We start from the raw sequence: 10420 nt of genomic DNA on the forward strand, positions 1-10420 counted from the left end.
AGCTTATCATGTGCATCAGCTTATCATGTGCATGCTTAGCAACATAAACAGGGCATAAACGTGAACCTAAATATAAGCATGCAAAGATCTCTAGTTTCTAATGGAAAACAACTAGAAGCATGGAACAAAGATGAAGTGCAACATCAAACTATATAACTTCTAAAAGTAGAATTTAAAACTCGCCACAACATAACCAAAAGCAACAATGTTACATCATAATTCCAAATTCGTCAGTCAGTGATATAAAAATCATATGAAATTCATCTTTAATCTGTAAAGAGTTCTGTAAATTGGTAATGAAATCTAACTAAATTTTTTACATTTTAACAGAAGACATCAAAGTGAAATTCGTTCATCAACTGAGGCTAATTTACACCACAACCAAACCAAAAGTAGCAGGGTCACATTATAATTTCAGATTCATCAGTCAGTGGTGAAAAAATCGTATGAAATTCATCTTTGATCCGAAAAGGGTTCTATAAATTGGTAATGAAAGATAACTAAATTTCTTACATTTCAACAGAAGACATCGAAATGAAATTCGTTCACCTATTGAGGCTAATTTACACCACAACAAAACCAAAAGTAGCGGGGTCACAATATAATTCCAGATTCATCAGTCAGTGGTATAAAAATCATATGAAATTTATCTTTGATTCGAAAATGGTTCTGTAAATTGATAATGAAACCTAACTAAATCTCCTACATTTCAACAAAAGACATCAAAGTGAAATTCGTTCACCTATTGAGGCTAATTTACACCACAACAGAACCAAACCTAACAACTATAAATCCAAAACTTCACAAGACATAGAAGCTAAATAAAACAATAACATGGTTGAGAACATGCATTAAGTACTTAGCCGTCTATTTCTTGTCTACCTTGAAAATCCTAGTACCGGCGGAAAAATAAAAGGGTGAGGAGATCTCCCTAGGGCCGGCGGCAATCAACACCAAGAGAGGGTGTTTGTAGGTAAGGTTTAAATAGAGAGGGGATTTAGGACTTTATCTAAAATTTATATTTTCATATCTATCATTAAAAATTCGTAACATATAAAAAATTGCTAAGTCATTTATTTTATTTTCATAAAACTTAACATCAAGTTTAAATAAAAACATATTTCCATGATTTATAAAATTTCCATATCTATCTACATGTAAAATTCGTGACTTATAAAAAAGTCTAAATCATTTATTTTTTTTATAAAACTTAATATCCCATTTAAATAGAAACATATTTCCATTATTAGTTAGATGAATAATTTATAATAAAATGCATATGTCTTTATAAATTTTATATATATCCGTATTCTACTATCTCCATATATAATTAATAAATAAATTCATAATTAAATCTTTACTAAATCTATTTATTTAAATTAATAAATTCTTAATATGAATCCTAATTAATTACAATTAACCCAATAGATATCCTTGATAAAATAAACTCAAAATCTAATTAAATTGCAATTAATCCAATAAATCCTCTTAATTAAATAAATCTGAATTGAAATTTAATTCAATAAATATTCTTAATTAAATAAGTTCAAATTTCGAACACTACAATTCCTCCCCCCTTAAATAAAATTTCATCCTCGAAATTAATACTTACCAAATAATCCTGAGTAGCGGCTTCTTATATCTCCCTTGGTCTCCCAAGTAGTTTCTCCCTAGGTGCAATTTGACCACCTAATCTTAACCATTTTTCTCACCTTACTCCGTAGCCTTTAAGCATCGGGTTCCTAGGATGCATGCCATATATCACTCCACATCGAAAATTCCTGCAATTACTACACTATCCCCGAAAGTCCCCCTAACTTACTTGGGAAAGAAAATTTAACACTTCTAAGACATGTTATGATCAAAGGTTCGACTGTGAGCATAAAGGTCGTAAAAAAAATCCTAGATTCATAAGCTAACAGCTATAAGGTCATTTGAACTAAGGGCAAAAGTCATTCTATATTAGGGGAAGAAAATATTAGATTGGGCATAAAGCTAATCATAATATTTTCACATCCAAGCAAACAATTAATTAAGTCTAAGTAGTTTTAATCAATGTTAGCCATACTATCAAACTTCTAACTTTAACATTTCAACAAACATTTCTTTTCTTTATGCACGTAAGATATAAAACATTTAAACTTATAGACTTGAGGCTTGACTATGTGAGCTTCTTGGAACTGGCAGTAGGCACAACCCTTCCAGGAACTTTTGCTCTGATACCAACTGTAGCACCCCATGTTTTTTTTTTTGAATTCATAACTTTTAAGAAAATACATAAATTGCGGTCGTCACTTACTCATACTTCCGTAATGGTTTCTTAGTTCAAATAAGATTACATAGACGGTTTGAAAGAAAACATAACTAAATGCAGAATTTAAACTGGATGGTCCTTCGGTTGTACTGCCCTTGTTCCGAGCTGACTCACTGGTTCATGCCTCTTGTCTCGTTCATCTGAGTCAACTCGGAATAAGGGCAGTACAACCTGAGGACCATCCAGTTTAAATTCTGCATTTTGTTATGTTTTCTTTCGAACCATCTATGTAATCTTATTTAAACTAAGAAACCATTACAAAAGTATGAGTAAGTGACGCCCATGTTGGATCAAGATGTGCTAGAGGGGAAGGGGTGAATAGCGCTCGTGGCTTTCACACGTCGGATTCGTAAAACGATCGAGAATTACGCATAGCGGAAATAAAAGAAAGATAACAAACACACAAGAGAACACCAAGGTTTTACTTTGTTCGGAGCCTAGGGCGACTCCTACTCCAAGGCCAGCGATCGTTGATCACTTTCTGTGGGCAACAACTATATCGCGCAAAAATAGTACAAATATATATTACAATAAGTGCAGTAATAATAACAATTATACCGACGACTATTCGCTCTCCGCAAGTGTACGGAAATGTCGCAAGTAATATAAAAGATTATCGTATCCACAGGGACTGGAATAAGCACTAGAAATGTCTCAATGCGAGTTAACTAAACAACTATTCAATCGTTTCAAAAGCAAAGTAAAGGTAAACAAATCTAATCTTAAAGATCAACAAACAAGAATTTAGTGTTTTGGGTTATGATAAAGGGAGATTCTAGGAGTTTCGGTTTCTTTGTAGGATTTCTCGAATGTAAATGGTTCACCAATTCTTATCCCTCAATTGCCAAACATGTAGAAAGTTGCCGGTTCTCTCTTGCAATAGACAACCAGCTAAGGACTGAGAAATGTATCTAAATAGGATTAATTAGACATGAACCTACGTTGTCCTTACACAGAAGCGCACCTATTACTATGCCTTCCTCGGATATCAATATAGAAGCCCACAACTCATTAATCTATCAAGATACAAGAAACTAATCATAAAATCCATCCAACTCTCTTGAATATTCCCATTTCCTCTTCAAGATTATCTCTCAAACGTCCTTACACGGGCTTGCACCTGTCACGTGGATCCCTCGGATGATCGAGTGAGAGTTTATCTTTACAAAGCCCATAAGAAATCCAAACAATCAATCAAGAATGAGAATTAAGCACAAATCACCATTAATCATTCAAGATCTAATTGATACAAGCAAGATAATGTCATTGAAACAAGAAAATGGCAAATCCATAAGAGATTACATTAATCCATCATACAAATACTCCCTTCATCCTAGAATACAAGATCTACTCCATGAATCGAGGAAGAAAACCCGAAGAAATAGAGATTACAAGCATTTCTTAAATCCCCAATCCAAGAAATCAAGAAGAGGGGGAAAGAGAAAACTTATCTACGAAGAAGCTTCGTCTTCGGATCCAATCCTCGCTCCCGAGTCGAAATCGTCGAGATCTCCCTTAGAATCGCCCAGAAATCCTCCCAAGATTGGGAGGAAACCACCAAATCTTGCCTTCTCCCAAAGGGGGAGAGATCCCCTTTCAATTCATGAAGAAGGGTTTAAATAGAGGAGGGAATCGGGCACCACACGGCCGTGTGAGATTCTGCATGGTCGTGTCGGTACACGGCCATGCTCCCTTCCTTCTCTGCAGACTCCACACGGCCGTGTCTGGTAGACACGGCCAGAACCTTTTCCCTCACTGCTTCATGCTTGGTCGTGTACAGCACACAAGGCTTCTGCTCTGGTTGGCTTCAAATCTTGACACGGCCGTGCGAGGTTCACACGGCCATGTCATCTTCCTCTTCTGTTGGTGCCAAACTCCACACGGCCCGAACTCCATACCAGTGCAGGGCCGTGTGAGGTACACGGCCCGGTGCTTTCTCCCTTCGTTTCCTCCAAGACTTGCCCAAAGATGTAGATTCTTCACCAAATCGACTCCTGTGTACAGAAAATGCACAAAAAGCAGATCTCCGAACCAAAAGAGTAAATATGCTAAAAGAAAACCTGGAAGTATAAAAATGCATAGATCAAGCATGCTCAAAGTATGTAAATGTGCGTAAAAACATGCATAAAAGAGTATATAATCTACGCACATCACACCCCCAGACTTAAACCTTTGCTTGTCCTCAAGCAAAATGCTGCAGTCTAAATTCATATGTTCTACAACACATTCATAAAATCCAGTGCACTTTCCTAACTCTATCAAAAAGTTTCATTAACAAGCATGATCATGGAAACAAGTAAAGTATGGTTCAAGCATAAGAATCTTGTGCGCAGTGTAAAAGTAACTCAACACCCTTCAAGTTTCAATCCATGTCCTAGTCAAGTCGTCATCAAATTTGAATTCCTAGTGTTCCCAGTGAAAGACAAGTAACCAGTGATAGGCACTTACTCACCATTCACTCGGTTCATATTTCTCAACTAACCCAAGGTCTCAAAGGTGTGCTCAATCTCAAGGGAAGCTAAGTAGTCATTTCCCCAGTAACCTAACTCGGTCTCAAAGGGGTGACTTGCTAGATTCCACTCATGACAACTGTTTTTTATATCCGTTATTATTCTTTTATTATTATTTTTTTTTATAAGTGTTTGCATTGTGCAAAACTTATTCACAAATGTACTTTTAGCACACATGTTGGGATATTTTGATTTTTCCAAATGAGCTTTAATGATTTGAGCCTCATCCAGTAACCAAAATGAAAGTTGAGAAATCACCATGGAAACCAAGTACTAAGCAAACAAGATGAATCATGACTATTTCAATGACATCAACTATTCAAGCGTCAAGCACAAGTGTAGTGAAGATAAAATCCTTAAGGTTGAACCAAAACTAAAACTCATCACCATAAGATTCTTAGCTTATTAATGCTTCCCAAGATAGAAAAAAAAAAACTACACAAAGTTTACTACTAGCATCATTCGAACATCATGAATCAAGACAATAATCGTGTTAACATTTCACTTGAATCCAAGAAAGCATATAAGTGAAGATTTGATGTTCTCAAAAAAAATTTTGCCATGATTATTTCAAAAACAAGCAAAATAAAGCAACAAGCAATGAAAATAAGAACCAACATGAAAAACTAACAAAAACTAAAAACTGAAAACCAAACTAAACAATACATGACACCCCCCAGACTTAAACTTTTCATCGTCCCGATGAAATCTAAAAACAATGTGGAGGAGATTTTAAGAGAAGTTACCAAGTGATGAGCTCCAAATGGTTGACATTAATGTTTTTAAAGATACTCCTTCATCCAATACTCACATTCCTCCACAACTTTGAATTCTACAACAATAAGATAGACAAGAAAAATTAAGTAGAGGATACATGTTTATTATAAAGAGAAAACTAAAGACATAAAAGAAAATAAGGAAAATGAACTTGGGTTGCCTCCCAAGAAGCGTTTGTTTAAGGTCATTAGCTCGACCACCTCATTAGATTCATCTAAATCTTGCTCTTGGAGGGGTAAGATATTTTAGAACCCTCCTACCAAGGGCTCTTATTATGGAGAGAGCTTTCATCAAAGGAGCTACAAAGTAAAGTATAACTCTCTCCATCTTCGTCTTCTTGGAAATTTTTTCAGGTGGTCGAAGACGGTTCAGATTGAGCTTCCAATTATTGGCCCATGTGAAATCTGCACATCCAAAAGAAAAACAAATCTCCCACAAGCATGTTATATAGTATAGAGCTAGAACCATATCAAGATAAGATGAATAAGTAATAAAAACTGAATCACATCCAACAAAGTCAATTATAGGTACCTCCATAAAGTTTTCCAAAAGATCACAAGAAATACTAACCTTACTTTGCTGAGAAATACCTGAAATTTCTAAACATGTAGATGTGACTTCCTCTGAATCAAATGATGGTTCTGGCTCTAGCTCAGGTGTTGATGATATCAATGATGGTGATTCTTGAGACTCTGCTAACTCTGCATAAGTCCCTACACATTGTTCCACAACATGATTAATTCTTAAAACCTCTAAGGGTTGTGTTGACAAAGGTGGTGATCCTTGAGATGCTGCTTCCACAACACAACTCCCTACACATTCTTCCATATCATCATCATCAACACATACATCAAAAAATAAACCAACATCTATGTCCTCAATAGGAGAATCAATAACATGAGGATCAATAACTTCACTTGCAGTTTTAAGTTGATCTACCACATCACATTCATCATCTGAAAATTCAATGTCACTATAACACCTTATAAAATTTTGAGGTAGATTTGAAAACTTATTTACCACTGCATTATCAATAAAATCCTCATCAGAAAAATCTTCATCTTCATATATATTCAAAAATCTGCACTCAACCATATTAGTGTCACAGGATTTGTCGAAGTCTTTATTTTCATTGACCCCCACTAACCTTTGTGGAAAAGGAACCCTTAGTGAAGGTCCTGAGAAAGATTGAACTTCCTTTTTCCTAAATTTCCTTTGAGCTTTTGGAGGAGGTCCAACTTGCTTATCTAATGTTTGGGTGATTAATCGTTGAGGGAAAGGTACTCGTGGCCTTTGGGAACTTCCTAGAGAAATGGAACTGAGTTCTTGTGATCTTCTATTATTTTTCTCCTCAATTCTAAACATGTCATTCTTCATAGGTTCTTCATGATTTTTGCCACTTCTCAACCCAAGATCATCACACTTTTCATTGGATCTTAACTGTGTAGGAGGGGGATCTTCTTTAAACCATTTTGAAACAATACTATCAAGCTTTACCCCCAAATGTTTGAACTCCTCACTCTGTGACTTATGAATTTCAACATTTTTAGGTGGTTGAATTTCATTTTGTTTGATAGGCTCTCTTACATTCATGGCTTGTACTTCTTGAATATCTGAGGGAAATTCCATCCAACTTTTGTTCAACCATTCATGGAGGTTCAATGTCACTTGATCAATCAATGAATAAGCTTCATCTACACTTTTGTCCATAAAAGAACCTCCAGCTGATGAATCCAATAAACTCTTGTCTGAGAAAGAAATTCCCCCATAGAATATGTGCAAAATCAACCATTTTTCAAAACCATGATGAGGGCACTGTCTTTGAAGACTCTTGAATCTATCCCATGCTTCTACTAATGATTCTCCATATGCCTGAGCAAAATTTGTTATGCAATTCCTCATATACACTGCTCTACTTAGAGGAAAAAAATGATCCAGAAATTGCTTCTCCAATTGTTCCCAACTTGTAATGCTTTGAGGATAGAGAGAATATAACCAAGTCCTTGCTTTATCCTTGATACTGAAAGGAAATGCCATCAATCGAACTGCATTTGCTGACACTCCTTCACATTTCACCATATCACAAATCTCTAAAAATGTTTCAAGATGCAGATAAGGACTTTCTGATACTTCTCCTCCAAATTTGTGACCTTGTATCATAAAAATTAACTCTGGGTCTAGTTGGAAACTTTTTGCTTCAATTTGAGGTTGCACAATGGGAGACAAAAATCTTGCAGAAATTGGTGTAGAAAAATTTCTCATGGGCCTGCTTGACATGTTAGTGCTCATGGATATTCAAGAAAAAATTATAAAATGAAGAATCAAAGACAAGAAATAAAATGTAATATGAAAAGCAAGAAAGAAAATGCCGAATTTAAATTGCAAGAAAGAAAGTGCATAATGAAAACAAGAAAGAAAAGATAAATTCATATGCTAAAGATTGCAAGATATGTTTACAAAAGAAAAGAAGAAAGAAACTAGATCAAAAGAGAAAATAGAGAAAAGTTAGATTAGAGTGCTAGAAATCAAGCATGCAAATTAGAATTAGAATTATAATTGCAACAAAAAGAATTTTCAAGAATCTTATTCAGGAAAAGAAAAGCTTATAGAAAGAGAATTCTAAAAAAAAAAAAAAATTAGTTACAACTATGCAAATGTAAAGGAAAACAAATGTTATGTTTAGTCTAACTCAATTGATAATTCCTAATGTTATAGCGCAGTCCCCGGCAACGGCGCCAAAAACTTGTTCGCTCTCCGCAAGTGTACGGAAATGTCGCAAGTAATATAAAATATTATCGTATCCACAGGGACTGGAATAAGCACTAGAAATGTCTCAATGCGAGTTAGCTAAACAACTATCCAATAGTTTCAAAAGCAAAGTAAAGGTAAACAAATCTAATCTTAAAGATCAACAAACAAGAATTTAGTGTTTTGGGTTATGATAAAGGGAGATTCTAGGAGTTTCAGTTTCTTTGTAGGATTTCTCGAATGTAAATGGTTCACCAATTCTTATCCCTCAATTGCCAAACATGTAGAAAGTTGTCGGTTCTCTCTAGCAATAGACAACCGGCTAAGGACTGAGAAATGTATCTAAATAGGATTAATTAGACATGAACCTACTGTTGGTGCGGGAAGCATCCGATGATCGAACTCGTGTTTTGATAACGGCAAAGAATTCAAAGTTAAGATGTTTTGTAATCTAACAAGTCTACTTGAGAATGTCAGGAAAGTCCTAGCTGCGGTTAGGCAAAAGGGAAAACCCTAGGGGGTGGTAACCCTAAGTCATAGGGGATGGTAACCCTATGCGGAAAGTCTTGGCAGGTCGATGGCTTCAGGCAAAAGTCCTAGGGGGTGGTAACCCTAGTTGGAAAGTCCTGGTGTCGCGAACCAGGTGAAAGTCTGGACTAGCCGGGAAGCGGATGTCCAACAGAAAGTCCGGAAGCATCGAGTGCTGAGCAAAAGTCCAGTCGATCTGGAGGATCGCACTGGCAACAGGTAAATATCCTGAGTGGAGTAGGTGAGGACGCGTTCCCCGTAGAGGGAACAGTAGGCGTCGGGTCGACCTAGGGTTTCCGGTAGGAAACCCGAAGTCAGGCTCGGATAGTCCGGAGACTATCAATATCACTTCTATTATGCGTTATGTGCTAACTTTGTGCTGCAGGGTATATTTGGGATTAATGTATCTTGCAGGGACCAAAGTGCAAAGGTTAACCTCGGATGAACAGTGTCCGAGGCGCCTCCATGGAGCTTGGAGGTGCCTCGGGTGCAAAAGCTGACCTGGTTGTGAAGCTTCAATGGAGGCGCCTTGAAGGGGGTTTAAGGCGCCTTAGAAGGCGCCTTGAGCAGGGTTTGAGGCGCCTTAAGCAGATGAAGTTCGACCAGATCAAGTTTGATCCGTGCGGAAGAATCGGCAGCATGGAGGCGCCTTGAACAGCCTTCAAGGCGCCTTGAACACCCTTTATAAGGGGGTTTCGACCAGCACTTCAGAATATCAAGTCTTAAGTGATTCAAGTGCTACGTGCTGCTCCAAACGACGTTCCGAAGTGCTGCTACTTGTGCCCGACGACCAGGAGCTCCGAATCTTCATTTCTTTGTCGTTGGTATAATTATTTACTGTCGTTCATTGTACTTCAACTTGTAATCTTTTATCGAGCTTATAGTTGTTGCCCACCGGAAGCGATCAAGGATCGCGGGCCTTCGAGTAGGAGTCGCCTTAGGCTCCGAACGAAGTAAACGACCGTGTCTCTGTGTTTGTGTTTATTTACATTTTCCGCTGCGTATTTTACTCCGATAGTTTTACGAATCGAACGAAATAGCCACGAGCGCTATTCACCCCCCCCCTCTAGCGCGGTCTCGATCCAACACCTACGTTGTCCTTACACAGAAGCGCACCTATTACTATGCCTTCCTCGGATATCAACATAGAAGCCCACAACTCATTAATCTATCAAGATACAAGAAACTAATCATAAAATCCATCCTACTCTCTTGAATATTCCCATTTCCTCTTCAAGATTATCTCTCAAACGTCCTTACACAGGCTTGCACCTGTCACGTGGATCCCTCGGATGATCGAGTGAGAGTTTATCTTTACAAAGCCCATAAGAAATCCAAACAATCAATCAAGAATGAGAATTAAGCACAAATCACCATTAATCATTCAAGATCTAATTGATACAAGCAAGATAATGTCATTGAAACAAGAAAATGGAAAATCCATAAGAGATTACATCAATCCATCATACAAATACTCCCTTCATCCTAGAATACAAGATCTACTCCATGAATCGAGGAAGAAAACCCGAAGAAATAGAGATTA

The 10420-nt window shown here is 36.9% G+C and overlaps 1 non-coding gene across 1 annotated transcript; it reads left to right on the top strand.

Moving 5' to 3' along the window:
• The first annotated feature begins 7399 nt into the window (after positions 1 to 7399).
• On the top strand, positions 7400 to 7505 carry LOC122049822. The gene has a single exon (XR_006131078.1). It is a non-coding gene; the product is annotated as a small nucleolar RNA R71 (small nucleolar RNA).
• The last annotated feature ends 2915 nt before the right edge of the window (positions 7506 to 10420 follow it).

Source organism: Zingiber officinale, chromosome 2B (assembly GCF_018446385.1).
Source record: "Zingiber officinale cultivar Zhangliang chromosome 2B, Zo_v1.1, whole genome shotgun sequence".
Lineage (NCBI taxonomy): Eukaryota > Viridiplantae > Streptophyta > Magnoliopsida > Zingiberales > Zingiberaceae > Zingiber > Zingiber officinale.